At 41.9% G+C, this 15,855-nt stretch overlaps 1 long non-coding RNA gene across 1 annotated transcript; it reads left to right on the plus strand.

Annotated features, from left to right (window-relative positions):
• Positions 1–1,478: 1,478 nt before the first annotated feature.
• On the plus strand, positions 1,479–12,842 carry LOC134099133 (uncharacterized). The gene is made up of 3 exons (XR_009941112.1): positions 1,479–1,599; positions 12,571–12,678; positions 12,806–12,842. It is a non-coding gene; the product is annotated as an uncharacterized LOC134099133 (long non-coding RNA).
• Positions 12,843–15,855: the final 3,013 nt, after the last annotated feature.

The following is a 15,855-nucleotide window of genomic DNA, read 5'->3' on the forward strand; positions in this document are numbered from 1 at the left end:
TCCCCTTTCGATTAAAATTTCACAAAATTTGGGACGCCACCAGTTTGAAAAATATCCCGAGTAGTATCACAAGTGAAGAGCTAGATTTGTGCGCTAAACATTACTGATTAGGTCAGGGGTCGAGAACCTATGCTTGCGAGCCAGATATGGCTCTTTTGTTGATTGCATGTGGCTCAAAGGGAAATTTGTCACGGTGTAGTATTTCACAAAAAAATCAGTCCAACAGTTGTAATCATGAAAGTGTTGGCAAAACATTAAAAGTAGACACATCAAATTAACTATTTGATACTTTTGAATCTAAAAAAAATCATATTTGTGGCTCTCCCAGTTAAAAAGGTTGCCGAACCCTGGAAGCCATTCCACAAATAAATCATGATAAATTATCAACAAGCTTGCAGTGAGGCAGACTGAGGTAGAGAAAGTATTCCATTTCAAATCAAATTAATTTTGCAATTTGGTCTGTGACCTAACCACTACCACCACCAGATTATTGGTTAAGTGCACAAAGAGTATGTCAGTCAGTGTTAGAAATCTCTACAGCAACTGAACATTTTAAGCACATCATCCCAGTGCACATTAGAATGTCAGATTAAGAAAAGTGTAAATCATACAAGAACATACAGAAGCAAGCATGTGACTAAAAAGACCTTAGCTGACTCCATAGTGAAATCCAGATGTCAGTCAGTCTCTTGGCTGAGCCAGGTAGCAGCTGATCAGGGTATTCTTTAAGCATGGAACCCATTTCCTTTTCCTACCATACACACACACACACACACACACACACACACACACACACACACACACACACACACACACACACACACACACACACACACACACACACACACACACACACACACACACGGAGAGAGGAAGAGAGAGAGAGAATATATAATTATGTCAAAGAATCTCATATAACTACTGGTTATCTACTGTAAGACATTGCCATCGCTCCTGACCTTTAGGCCAGAGCGGTAGATAAAACAGAGTGGCGACACTCCCATAGACTTCCATAGGAAAAAATGGCAGCGCTTTTTCCAGGCTATTTCCTCGTTATGGGGCTTTTGGAACTGTTTACAGCCAATCTCTTGGTCAGTAGTCAATGAATTAATTGATTACACCTTTCAGCATCAGAAGTACATCCCACCCTCCTGCGATTCAGCCATTCAGCACAGGTTTTTTTGGAACTTTTGATCGTGGCGGCAACATCAAAGAGTGTCGCAACTCTCTCTATCTCAACTCTCTCTGCTTTAGGCTAGCCATATTGGTTGCTTTACCCCAATTACAATTAGCCTATGCCTACTTAACTGGTTGCTTTACCCAAAGTTCAATAGCTTACAATTAGTTCCTAAAGAGAAGCTGTCGAGTTGTTTTCACTGGATCTACCTGGAAAGACAGTTGTGCAAAGAGACAAAAACCACACAGAAGAAATCAAATAGCCTACTGGTACCATTAAGGCAGGCAGTCAACATGGCAGTCAAGTAGTGATGAGCATGCGCCTGCGCCGTCAAGAAGCTAGGCTGCTGCCAGCCCACGACGGTTCATTACATTAGAAGCATGCACACAAGCTGAGAGATGTCTGTGAGGCAACGAGACAAGGTAGGCTATGCCTCAGACCCAGTGTGACAACAGCTATTTCAGGATGTAGGCGGTTGAGATGTTCAAACTAATGCAAGCAGATGTCCCCCAAAAATGCATGCGGTAGGCTATGTGTTTCTACTGTGGATATCAGTTTCAGGGCCTAGTCGTTATACCAGAGACACTTACTTCCTGCTAACGGCGCATCATCGTTAGCGTTACCCAAAGTCATTTGGCGTTACCCATTCGTACTCTGCCTTCGTTTGTAAAGATGCAAAGACATTACACTACACTACACTACACATTGCTCATCTCTGACTTAAAGGCACTGTCGAAACGAAATGAGTCTTTTACACTAGAATAAGAAACTGCTAAGTGGTGTTCAGGAAAGAAAACAATATTGTATAGCCTAGCTAGCCTACTTACCTATCTCTATCATTTCCAAATTGTGGAGACCCCCACTTTAAAGTAATCAAGTGCAATTGGAGTTAAACTGTTCATGAAGCAATAGGCTACTAATTATACAGTCAGTGAGTCTTTTGTGTAGATTTTGCAAATAGAAGCAAGACATCACTCAATTGGTTGTTCTCAAATGAAAACAAGGAATAAGTAGACATTCTCTGGAATAAGCTTAAAGACAAAATAAGAAAGGAATTGGATACACACCTCTCGGCCACCGTACACCTGCCTTTAAAACTCATGCAGTGTAGCCTACTTTCACTCAATTTAAGTTTCCTAATAGCCTACTAGTGTTTTGTTTGGAAGGTTACATGCTGATCTTGTCCTTACCTCTGTGTCAAACCAAATGAATGAATTCAAAATGAAATGCATGGAACATCAATCATAAAACATATGTTAGAACTTGCTATTGCGTTACATGGCGACTGTTTACATGAAAAGTATAGGTCAAACTCAATACAGAAACAAAATATTCCAAAACAGGTTTGAGTTCCAGCATTGTATTTTGGTGTCCTGCAAACAATTAGGAAAATAAATGAGCCCTTTTTATGAAGAGTAAAAACAGGACCGATATGTCTGTTGTTCACAGCACACCATGCTCTCTGGTGTCATGTGCAGAAACAGGCCTATTTTAATAAGGTGTAAATGATGATCGTTATGTATTAACAATGGACAGTTAATGGACAAACACTGAGAGCTACCTCAGTGTAAGCTCAGCTGAAGGAAGGCTCTGTGAAGTGCACGTTGTTTGAGCAGTCACAGGCCCTTTGGTTTTCCATCCAAGAACATATCCTGTGGAATCTGGTTCCATGGTAACAGACAGTGGATCGACATGAGACTAAAATTCATGAAAACTCCACTTCAATCCATCGTCTGTTTTTCCAGAGTGTCCCACAAAGGCTAGTGGATGCCTTTGGTTAATAAAACAAAACTGAGCCAGTGAGTCACTTTCCCACAATGCATTTCTTAGATAGTTTAGGATGAGGTAATACAGGCAGACGTTCAACGACAGAAATGTGGTGATGGCCCTCAAAACCATTCCTGTCTGTTTAATAGGTAATGTTTATTCATCCTGATCGTCCAGCCGGACACAATGAAAAGCATAGTAGTGATGTAAAGTGAAGTGCATCGCCAAACTGCCAAAGTGTGTTACAGCACAAATACCGATAGACAGTCAGTGCAGCCTTGCTGACATGGTGCTGTTGACTCAATGCGAATAGCAGCCATTATTTAAACACGATTTGTATTGGGTGTCATGCTCTCTTTGCACTGACTAGACTTTTGATTCCAACTGAAACCTACTCTTGGCAAAACCCAATCACTGGACCTCAGTCATCAGTTTGCGGTTGGCAACATATTTTAACACTTGCGTGTGTTGGTGTGTGTTGTCTGCAAGTGTGTGTACAGGAAAGTTTGAACAAGCGTATATCTGCATGTGTGTCTGTGAGTATTTGGGTATTTTCTTGGGATTTTATTGGGCCTGTGTGCAAGTGAGTGTGAGACGAAGAGACGAATGAAACAGACATTCTGAACACCCTTGCCTTCCTGTCCAAGTGTCTCAGTTTTCAACCTTGGGGCAAGCACACTGTAGGCATTCCACTATAGAGCAGCCTCTGCTCATCTTGGCTGGCCGTCAGGTTGCTGCCAGCAACCACCGCTGATTACAGAATCAAATAGGATATGATCCTAACTTGGGAATTATCCTTGTTTATGCATGAGAACACTCTATGGAGCCATATAATTTCAACGGAGTGACGCGCCCAATGGCAGAGAGCTAGCACAGATACATGCCTGCAACTGATTAGGAGTATGTTTAGACACTCCACTGAGACCTCACTTGTGTTTGTGTAGTTGTCGTGTTCTTAACATGGATGATTTAAAGAGGTTCAGTGAGCAAGAGGTGTAACTGTGATATTTAACCTGATGACAACGCATCATATTAGAGGTACTTTGGAACTGTGTTGTAGACTGTGACTTATTTCCTTCAAGTATGTAATAGGCAATGGTGTTCCATTGTAAAGTGACTACTCCCCACTCTCCCACCGAACGTCGGGTTCACCTGGAAGGGAGGTTCACCTGACCCAAGTGCCTTTTTGAGCACACTGGCGTTTTTGTCATGCCTGATTGTAGTTGTAATATATCATGTGCATCCTACACTGTGAAAGAGTATCCACTCCCCACATGTTAACATTTCCTCATTGTGAACTTCAGTCCAAATATGAGGTATAAACCCCCACACTATAGGTCTACTCATTTGTGCGTCTGTCACCTAACTCCCCCCCCCCCCCCCCCCCCCACACTCCAAATTGAATTCAGACCATTCATTCCCCCAGAGTTGTGTTCCAAATGCGGAGCAAACATTTCCATATTTTAGAGCCAATTCTTTGTAGCACTCGCCCGGGGAACAATGTGCAAGCCATCTCCAATTGTTTGAAACACAGTGACCTAATAGCACTAGGAGAGTACAAACCCTGGAACCAGCCTCGCATCTGGAACAGATATCATGATGGATGTCAGTCAGGTACAAAGACAGAGTGAACAATGAAATCAAACAAAAACTCGCAGCTCTGAATCAACCTTGGAAGGATATGCACAGTATTCCCTTAATTAGAAAATACTACTTCATCCAGTTAGAGCTGATATATATCCTCAGAAATTCACTTAGGATTGTAGTCACCAGTTCTGGAATTCATTTCCAAATAGCCCTAGCACTCCGAGAGCTTGGCGAAGGGATATGATTTAAACCCCTTTGCACACCGAAAAATGATGGATTGTCCGTAATTCCTCCCTTGTGAAATATGGAGTCGTTTCTTTAAACACATACATAAACAGCATTACCAAACATTCTGACCCAAGGAAAACGAATACGTCGTCAGATAGGTGTCTGCTGTAGTATTCGTAAGTCTTGAATCAAAGGATCTTTATCATAGCTCCGGTCATTGGATAAACACAAATGTTCCAACTGCCCCAAGCTGGGTGATACAAGATGTCAGACTGTTTATAAAAATGGACTGAAGTTTTGTGATCATTTGGCAGATGTTGAGAATGTAACTCTCTCGTTGACTCTCACCATTTGTGGTGGTCTAATATGCATGACTCTGCATTCAATATATGTCCGGACCTTGTTACGTGTTTAAAGAATGATAGAAGGAGACTGGATAGTGCTCAATACAAATAAGCACAGAGACAAGCTGTATGCAATGTCATTGCACAATACAATTTTGATGTATTGCAAACAAATATCCCCATTTTACATATTTGTCTTACTGATAAATAATCGAATAAATTCACTGATGTACAGTATAATAAAATTTTTGCAACAGATATGACCTTATGAATAGCATATCCGTTCCTAATTAGGCTTTAAAAACATAAATAACATACTGCGGAAAAATGTGACAAGTGCTTATTTTCTCAGGACCTTTTACCATGTACAGTATCCATCAATGTTTGAAAATGCCTGATACTCCCATGGAGCCTTACAATAACACAAAGTTGTATTTATCGAGCACTAGCATTTCTCTCCAACTAGTCAAGAGAATTCACAGAGAATCGTGAAAAGTTCCTGAAAGGTAATTACCGAGCCAAATTGCACAGCATGTCCAATATTTAGAATGTTTTTGAGTCAGTTGTGCCTATCCTTAACTTGACAAAGTGACAGCGTTTATTGCACTTACAGTACATGCCTCAGTTCTCTTAGTCTTGTTTAGGTTAACAAGTTTATCTGATTAATAACACAGTCATACACTTTCCCAAAACCCCATATTCCAAATTTGACTTGTCAAGACATCCTTGAACGTGAGTTTTGCTTGTTTATTGGGTTATACATTTTAGTTCTTAAGTTAGCTATGTTGGGAAACGTCAAATATTTGGAGAGGGACCCTGACCACTATTAATGGTCAATCATGAAAAGATTAGGCGTACAGTTAATGACGGATATCACCATGGTTAATAAACCTTAAGTGTGCTGATACAATTTGTTAAGGTCCCAGTGTCCCAGTAGGACATATTCTTGAATCAGTTGAATGAGTCATGGAAGAGTTAGATTGTACTCTGTATTGGCACTAACCTACATATACTTTTGAAATAGGCACTACACACACAAGTGTAGCGATCGAACAATGTGTCCAATCCCTGCATGATGGATGCATGGAAATGTTGTTTTCACACTTGTGTTCATGGTGGTCTGTTAGGTCTGCACCTGCTGTTAAACAGATGATAAAGCTGCACTTTGGACATAGTCCTTTTCCGCCATTAGTCACATTTGTTTGGACGATATCAAGTATTTATCAAGAGAAAAACACGTGCATTTACTCACTACAGCAGTCTCAATACACCTGACACTGAGGCAGCATCCATTCTGCAATAAAACTGCATTTTTTTCTGACCAGGGCTCGACATTAAGCTTAATTGCTGCCCAGTTGCCCTTGGCTACATACTGTAACTGTTACAAGTGGCAACCAGATTTGGTTGGCTTTGACAACTAAAACATCATGCCTGGTTGCCAAGCTGGCAAAGCTGGCAATTACTTTTAAAAGTTAATGTTGAGCCTTGTCTCTGACCATTGATTTGATACTAACTTGATTGTATATTTGCCTAAGTGTGTCTTGGCCATCATGAAAGCAAACAGCATTAAACTGGGTAATTAAACCATTCAAAACAACAAATTCAACATGAACTCTAATCATTATCCTAACATAAACCATGCAGGTATTGTGATGTTATTCGTCTCTATTCAATTTGTAAAGTAAAGTAAAATGGCTGATATGTAGCAAAGACTTTCTTTCAAAGCAACACATACAGTGTACACTGTACGCACTCACACACACAAACAACAGCGGGTGGGGAATCCAACTCAGGCCGACAGATTGTCAGACAGCAACGCTACCGCTCCTGTAACACTTAATGAGTTTACTCTAACACATGAGAGATTGGGGGAATCATAGCATATGGGAGGAATTCTCTGTACCTGTCACGTGTCGGAATCGTGTCTCTCATAAATCTAACATTTTTTAGAGTTATGACATTTTATCCAGACATGAAATGTGTGACACATATGTAGTGTCACTGAGTTTTTATTTATTCGTCGGTTCGGCCCTTGCTGCTCAGTGAAACATCTTCTACCACATGGCTTTGCTCATCAGCCAAACAGACCAAACAATACTCTATCATCCGACAGCTTCACGCCAGGGCCAACATTTCTCTGTAACGGCAGAAAACATTTTTGAAACAATACATCCTCCTCAGTCAGCCTCCCTATTGCATTCTTGGAAATATCAGTGACGATATCTAGTCAGAAATTAAAATGTGCATCCAATACACTGAGGGATGACATCATGACAGGTAACTGCTTTCATTCATAACTCACACCTCGCATACCTGTCAGTGGGAACGGCTATAGAACTGCAGTCTCGCAGACAAACCAGTGATCAGTTCGGGCGAACTTGCCAAGGGCTACAGTATGTCAGTTTGAGCATGGAAATAATTTACAGCTGTGTATCTGCATTTAGTAGACCAAAGTACGTGGGGATCAACCTTGTATAATTGAGACGCTGTGCCTGGCACGCTCCATGCCATGAATTACATCAGTCACCCTTTGTTTGAAATCAGTTGTCAGTATTAGGCCCATGTCTAGAACATCAAAGTGATCCACTGTCCTAAGAGAGCTCAGACATGAGGCAATGAGATGCCATGTTTTGGAGGATCTCATGCGAGACAGACACAATGAGACCTTCTGCTAATGAAGTCTATCATGTTATCATCAACTCTCAGTAAATGGAATTTAATTGTGCGTGTGTGTGAGCGCACGTGTATGTGTGTACGTGCATGTTTGTGTACGTGTGTGTGTACAAGTGTTTGTGTGTGTGTGTACTGTGTGCGTGTTTGTGTGTGTACGCACGTTTGTGTATGCGTGTGTGTGTGCACGTGTACGCATGTATGTGTTTGTGTGTACGTGTTTGTGTGTGTACGCAACAGAAAAGTTTCCATGGGTCTCACAACAAAGTAGCATTACACCATCCTCCCGTCCGGTCCAGAGGTGGGAGAGTCCAACGATCTCTCAGTTGTCGCAATAAAACTCTAATTTACTGGAAGTTGGACCTCATAAGGTGTATTAACAACATCTCCAAGCAGAGGTGTAGGCATTACAGCACTAATTGGCTGCCACACTCCGGCTGATTTAGTGCAACCCTCCTCGCCATTAAGTGGAACCCCCAAATGTAATGGTAATGTCTGACCGGATATAGTAAAACTGAGTGAGAACATTGATAGCCACGGGAGGACTCCAAGGCCCCATGTTGTGAGCTGGTTAGAGAGGCAAACTGCCTTGTCACATGCAGACAGATATATAGCTAAGCAAATTGGAGATTTGTTTCTCATTTTCGGTTTGGAAACTGGCAGGATGAAAAATCAATGTTTATGATGCTCGTTGCTCAACGATTTTTTCGCAACTGTACTGTAACTCATGTCTCGAAATGTAGTGGGAATTGACTGATAACATTACCTCCTACAGAGAATGATTTCCATCAACGCTTTTGATATGGTTCCTACCATTAAACCATTTCTATCGTGCCACTAGAACAATTTAAGGTAAAGAAATTAGGTTACAGTAAAGAACTTACATGTCATACACACTTCAGAATCATTATATTCATATTGTTGCTAAGGGAGAGACTGCCACCCACCCAAATATTTTGATGATGATCGATTTACAACACAAGCATACTGGAGGGATACCTACTATTTTATAGTTTAGGAAATAGCCTTTTAAATTGTATTCTCATGAAGTCTGCCTTAGAAAGCACTAAAATTCTTGGATGTGGTGCATTTAGAAATTCCATCAATGAATAATCTCCGTATGTGCGCTCACTTTTTCCATTATCTGTTTCTGTTTTCAATACCGGCGTTTTTTTTTTCTGACACATCAGCTAAAACTCCACTGTTTGATTGTTCACTGATATAAACCATATTTCCCTCATATGTAGGTACGTGCTTTTGGTACGTATACCACAGCCTGTTTTTTTCCCCTCCAGTGCAGAGCACCCCTTTTTGGCCTTTCTATGCCAGAAGAGCTAAAGATCTATCTCGTGTTCGCCAGCAGCTGTTTGACTAATAAAAAAAGTAGAAATATAAAAATCAGTGTCGTCCTCTAGCAGATGACAACAAATTGCTCCCCTAAGAGGTGGATGGCAGTGGACTCCCTCTAACTCTGGAGCCTGTGATGAAAGATGGGGGAGAATGACATCTACATTCAGAACTCCTCATTTCTGGTTTAGATTGAGAGACACCACATGTGTTCAGCGAGGCATAAGTTAGAAATGAGATGTCTGACCGCAAGTTTGACTGGCGCTTTATATCATGCATGGCGTCTGTCACGACACGATCAGCCTATATCTCCACCCAAGTGCTTGTGAATGCCCCATTAATTCTCTAATAACATTTAGATAAGTTCCAGGAAGGATCGGTGTGAAAGCGGAGACTGCCAGAGCATGTGTTAGCAACCCGAAGGCCTCTGGGTCATTGCCCAAGGAGCCCAATGCATGCCTCATAAAAAATATTATGTTTGCATGACAGCTTTAAATGCAATGTGTAAGATAGCATTAAACAGTATGTCATACTCACATAGACGTTTCATTGCACCCACTGTCCAACCCAGCAATTAACACCCTGTAACCTTCCTGAGAGTTACACCGGCATACAGCCCCACCCGCCCGCACCCGCCCCACACACACACACGGTCCCGATCAGTCCCACCAGCCCCAGTCTAAAATTCAGTATGTTATCCAGTACCCCCGCCACGCACACACGCACACATAGTCCCAATCAGTCCCACCAGCCCCAATCCAAAATTCAGTATGTTATCTGCAGTGTATTGTGATTGATGATTGGTGAATATGGCTCTTTTTTCCTGCGCTTTTAAATGGCTGATAAAATGATGCGTTTCTGCTTAAAGGATAAAACTAGTGTAACTATATCGGCCCATCTTGTGAGTCACGCTGCAGCTGACAGGAATGTTTGATGGCTTGGAGTAGCCACATATTTTCAACTTAAAGTGCACAGTTGATCACCAGTCAACCCTTCTGGTTTATAAAATATGAACATAAAAAAAATCCTTGAAGCCGCGCATATAGGTTTACTTGGAGGCATGGTGGTATGTGGAGCGTGGTGGATCTGTAAAGTTCATCAACTGCACTGCTTCTTGGACAAAGTGACTGGGCCAGGATTTCCCCTTTACTGCTATCTAGGGACTTGGATCTGTGTCAAGGAGTCATTACTTCAGCGCAGGATGCATAAAGATGATAAATATCATAAAACCAGATTGAGAAGCACATGGCTGCCATGGTGTCCATTCTCTTCTGATCTCTCACGGTAAGGTCAAAACACTTGATGTAGGCCTGTACTCTGAGAGCAAATTAGCGATTAACACTTAATGTTTAGCAGATAATGTGCATCACAGACAAACACACATACACACAACCTTCCTGGAAGTTCTAGATTACAACAAGTGGAGGTATATACAGTGTTATAACTCAAATATTTACTGAGATATCCTGTTCCATTCAAACACACAGAACCTGTGCGTTTTTATGAGCTTGAGGAAATGTCAGCCAGGGAACATGCAACTTAGCCGTAGCTCGAGTCAGGTAAAGTCTTGGCTGTGCCAGAACCCCGGAGAGTGACAGTCTGGGTTCAGGAAGAGGTTGTGGTGCTGAGGGAGCGTTCGCGCGGTCAAAATAATCAAAAGTTCCCCTCAGATATAAAGTTCTAAGCCTCCAAGAGGACTAACCTAATGACATGACTTACTGCTGAAAACACCAACTGACAACAACTGCCTGTACAATAAATCAGAGGAAAGAACTCGAGGGACTAGTGCACGGACGGAAACCCACAGAGTTAGGTGCGTGCTGGGTTGGCAGAGGGGGAGCCTGTTGCTTTCAACACAGCACAGCTCCAGAAGGCCTCAGTGGTCCGCACACTTACAGTACACAGAGCAGGTAGTGGTGCAGCTCATGTTTTTTTTGTTTTGTTCTTTTCTAATTTTGTTGTTGTATTAACAAAGAAGGATGGAACAATCAGCCGTGACTCAGTTCATGGAAAACTTTAAAAAAAAAAAAAAAAAATAAGCAGATTTTGTATGTGGTTAGCAAGTTATTTTGGGTTTCTTAGCTGTTGTTACAGCTAACGTTAATCAATTTGAGTGTTCTGGGAAAAAAAGGAAAGGATGCTTATGTTTATGCTCAGGTGTAGATGTCAGTCTAAACAGTGGCCATAATATTTATCTTTGGTAGAACAAATTGAAAAAAGTTCCCTATTGTTTTTGTCTGAGTGTAGAAGCACAGAACCACATGCTAATGTGGGAAAGGAATAGGCCAGTGAGATGCCAGCCAGCATGTTATCTGTTCAGATCAGTGATGATGAGTGGTGATGATCGGCCTCTCCTGTGACTAGCATACTGTTTTTAAACCAATTACCTTCTTTCGGATGGGCAACCAGAGGGGTCTTTTTTCAGAAAGGCAAGGACAACATTAGTGCACAGCCTCTTGTGAAGTCTTTGGGTTCATTTGTAAACACTTAGCGAATTGTTTTTGTTCCTCTGTGCAGACATTCTTCTTGGGATGATTACAAGCGATGGGGGTGAATCACCCCTCTAAAACTCTGAAAGCTGCAATATCTGCAACAGCTCTCTCTGGTCATGGGGAAATTATCAACTTACAAACAAACTGGGCTCCCAACACCGTGGCATGACAACATTTGAAATCCTGAAAAACAAGGAAAAAACACGGAAAAATGGAAATTCAATTTGCTGCTTCCCCATTACGTCTGATGTGTGTTTTAGTCTTGAGCGTGTGCCACATGGCTTGTTGTTATGTTTTCATTTAGCATGATGGAGGGGAAACAGATGTTCGGAGACACGTGAGGGAGAGAGCGAGCATCGGCATTCTTTGAATTGATGTAGATATTGAGATCAAACGACGGTTGTGGCTCTGGTGTGTCTGCGTCTGGTTGCCTGGCTCTCCAGTCGTCTGGGGAGAGCAACAGCCACAGTGTAACCGAGACAATGATAAGTACACCGGACCGGTCGCCAAAAACATGATCTTAAAACAAGCCTTACAGAGTGTGAATGAATGTGAGGGCAAATAAACCAATGATGATCAGCTGTTGCAAAATGTTCAAAAACAGACGGTAAATGGTGTCATAGTGATGTCCAGGGACATTACGAAGGTAGTAACTGCATGCAGCCACATTCACATTCAGTACAGTCCGACTCACCCAGACCCATGAAAAACCTATTACTTTCATCTGAAACCAATTGGGTTTATGTAATACATTCCCCTTATTACATCTCACATCCCTTTGGTCTTTGACTGATCATTCAGGCTAGGAAGCCACAGCACTTAAGCCTGAAACAAAACTTCACGCCAAATACTTTGTCTATCACTAGAAATACCACCTGCATTTTTGCAGAGATGAGATGCAGTCAGAAAGACGACCCCGAAATAGTAATGCAAGCGTGACATTTCCCCCTTATCTCAGATGGTGTTTCCTTAAGAGCCGATAACTGTCTGGATGAGGAGCTGTCGGCCAAAGAAAGCAGTGTGTGTAGGCCAGATCAAGACGGACATGCATGAGGCCAGCGGGGAGGTATGTTGTCTGTGGAGGATCCGCGCAAATGTCTTGAGGAAATAACCGACACTTTTTAAAAACAGCCTCATGTTCAGCGTCTCTAATAAATGACCATCTTGTTTTTTTCCCTCTTGGACTTTGGAAGAATCACCAAAGCAGCTGTTTTCACAGCTGTTCTTGAGGTAAAGTCTGGAGCACTCTGTGAGCTGTATATATGAAAAATGAAAATAATTTAATTAAACAAATCATACAAGTTTCTTTGCTAATGACTTTACTTGTGAACAACACCGACATGAAGGTGCTGTTTAGGTTGCCTTATGTTCCCACCCATAACTAAAACCTTGCCTTTACAGTGTGGGTTTGTACAGTATTGTACATTAGAGCTACATTAGACGCTTCAAAACCAGCATTAAAATGACCTAATTTAGTTTCACAAAATTGAGGTTGAATTTGATTAATTACATATTCCTGCATAATTACAGTAGTAGTGCCACATCGCATCAATAACTACTAACACCCATGAGTGTGAAGTGTGAACTTGTTTTAGCGGCAAAAGATGAAAGGCCTTGCAAGGAGCCGGTCACTGTTTTGAAAATCCATCATATTACAATATGGTTGCATGCCTGTTCCACACATTTTCCACACTTCTTCTGAAATACCAAATGGGTAATGACACAGGTGCCTTGTTAAATGAGGACAGCAGCAAATGTTCATTTGCTTAAGCCATTAAATAAGGGTGTTTTCCATCCATTAAAATGGAATAATCTAGATATAATCCTGCCATGATTATTTGTACTTCTAATGAGGCACTGTCGTGTCACTCTGCTTCTTAATAATGTCGTTAATAAATAATAGTGTTGTTTGAGCTAATGATCAGACTTCAGTAGGCCTATCGCCTTTGGTGTTGCAGGCTAATGAATTACAAGTGAAGTAAATCCATTTTATATTTCCACTATAATTATGGCATTAGTGTTCATGTACATATCATAAACTGTAACTGTGCTGAAGTGGATCATGGTTAAACATGAAGAGGGTGCCAATAAGAAAAGCAGTGTCTTTATCCAAGCCCTTTTTTCATTTTGAGAGAATGCTGCTGGCACGCAAAGACTCCAGACGATTGGAATTTCACCATTTCGGTTTTCTGTGTGTGCGTGCGTATGTGTGTGCGTACTGTACGTGAGTGTGTGTGTGTGCGTACGTGAGAGTGTGTGTGTGTGTGTGTGTGTGTGTGTGTGTGTGTGTGTGTGTGTGTGTGTGTGTGTGTGTGTGTGTGTGTGTGTGTGTGTGTGTGTGTGTGTGTGTGTGTGTGTGTGTGTGTGTGTGTGTGTGTGTGTGTGTGTGTGTGTGTGTGTGTGTGTGTGTGAGAGGGAGAGCGAGAGAGAGAGTGCCAGATAGAATCTGATGAGATTGTGCATGACTCTCCATAGCGTTCCCAGGCGTGTCTGCCCAACCCGCCCGAGCACAGTGTTGAAATTTATTTCACGCAACCACAGACGCATTTCACAGGTTCTCAGGATTATCTTTAAAAGCTCCGAGTGACGCAGCCAGCGGCGGCAGAAATGCTTCCAAACTGTAGGCTCTGGCCTGGGACCACAGATTCCAGTCGAGGGTCAGATAAGGGCAGGCATCTCCAGGAACACAGTCATCTATAGGGCTTTAGGGTGTTAGGGAAACCACTTTGTTATGGTTCAAAAAACATCCAAATACCTATCAGCAGGGCACCTATAAAACAGAACGTTCTAGGGAACATGTTGAGTCCACCTGCACCCCCTGTATTCCCTTGATAACATGTGCAACAGGAACACACCTATGAGGTCAGTGGCTCCTATCCCCATGCTTAACAGGACAGGAGTGCCCGGAGTAAGAAATGGATAGCTGGGGCATTACTGTCATTTCACCAATTTAAACATCTGTTTACTGCTCCTTATTACAAGCGTAGCAAGCTATTGGTGGAGAGTTCAATTGGGTTTAGTCTTACGCAGCCCAATAGGAATCCAAGCCAAATAAGTCACTAAGTCCGGTTTCATCCAGCTGTCAAGTGCTGAATCCAGTTAGGAGTTCTTGGACATGATAGCCATTCATCTGAGCTAGTTAGCCAAAGACCCAAATCGCCTCTACAAAGACAGACATATTTTACCTCAGTGGAATTTCCGAAGACCCCCCTTTGAAGCATTTCATGATGGTGCATAAAAAAGGGATTACATTAAATCCCTCCACAGTCCAACACCACATTCCAGAGGTAGAGAGCATGTGTCTCAAGTCAAACATACAACATGTCATATTTTTTTGTTTGTATCATCTCTTGCCTGTTCAGTTCCTTGCACATGATGAACCAATCTCGCTCTGTCCATCTCCTGCATCCAGCGCCCTATTCATTGGCAATCAGTGTAGGCGCACCAGAGGAGAGTAAGCTGCTGCTAAACCCAATCTGACAGCGAGTGATGAGCATAAGAAACACACAAGATGAAAAGGCCTCTCTGACACCAGCTAACGATCACGGCGGCTATATGTCAGGAGTAAAGCATTAAAGCCAGTTGACATGGGCTGAATCTGCGGTATATGTTTCACTGTGGAAAGTCACTTCTCGCATGTCATCCAGTGATACCCTACAACAGCTTTTTATTTTTACTAATATGCTAAGGTGACCAGATGTCTGAGGCCAAAACTGGGGACATAATCCCAAAAATGTGGAAAAAACGGGGACAGTTTCAGTTTGACTATCAATCTGATTGAAATATACAAGTTTTATCTTCAAAAAACGGGGACATTGTAGTTTTTCCTGTATTTTCCCGGGGACAGGCAACCAAAAATGGGGATTGTCCCCTGAAACCGGGGACGTCTGGTCACCCTATAATATGCATAACTTTGCTTATCCACAATTTAAGTTTGTTTGTCAAGCAAATAATACACAAGACATAATTCCGTTAGACTGTTACGTGGGTGCGCTACAGCTGTAGACTGGACAGCTATATATCGGATCCCAAATCTGCGGAGGTTTGGGAGTATTTAAGCCAAAGTGTTCAAAATGCTGTTGTGGTTTGCCGGTTGAACTCTGACAGAGTGACAGGAATTCATTTAATTATTCATTAAAACATTCTTTCATCAAGTTGGTTTACACAAGCAGATCCAGATTTTCTCTTTCATTCACAGCCAAGCTTACAGTTTTAATTGTGGCTGGACAACAGACAAACAGAA

The sequence above is a fragment of the Sardina pilchardus genome, chromosome 13, assembly GCF_963854185.1.
Source record: "Sardina pilchardus chromosome 13, fSarPil1.1, whole genome shotgun sequence".
Taxonomy (NCBI): Eukaryota; Metazoa; Chordata; class Actinopteri; order Clupeiformes; family Clupeidae; genus Sardina; species Sardina pilchardus.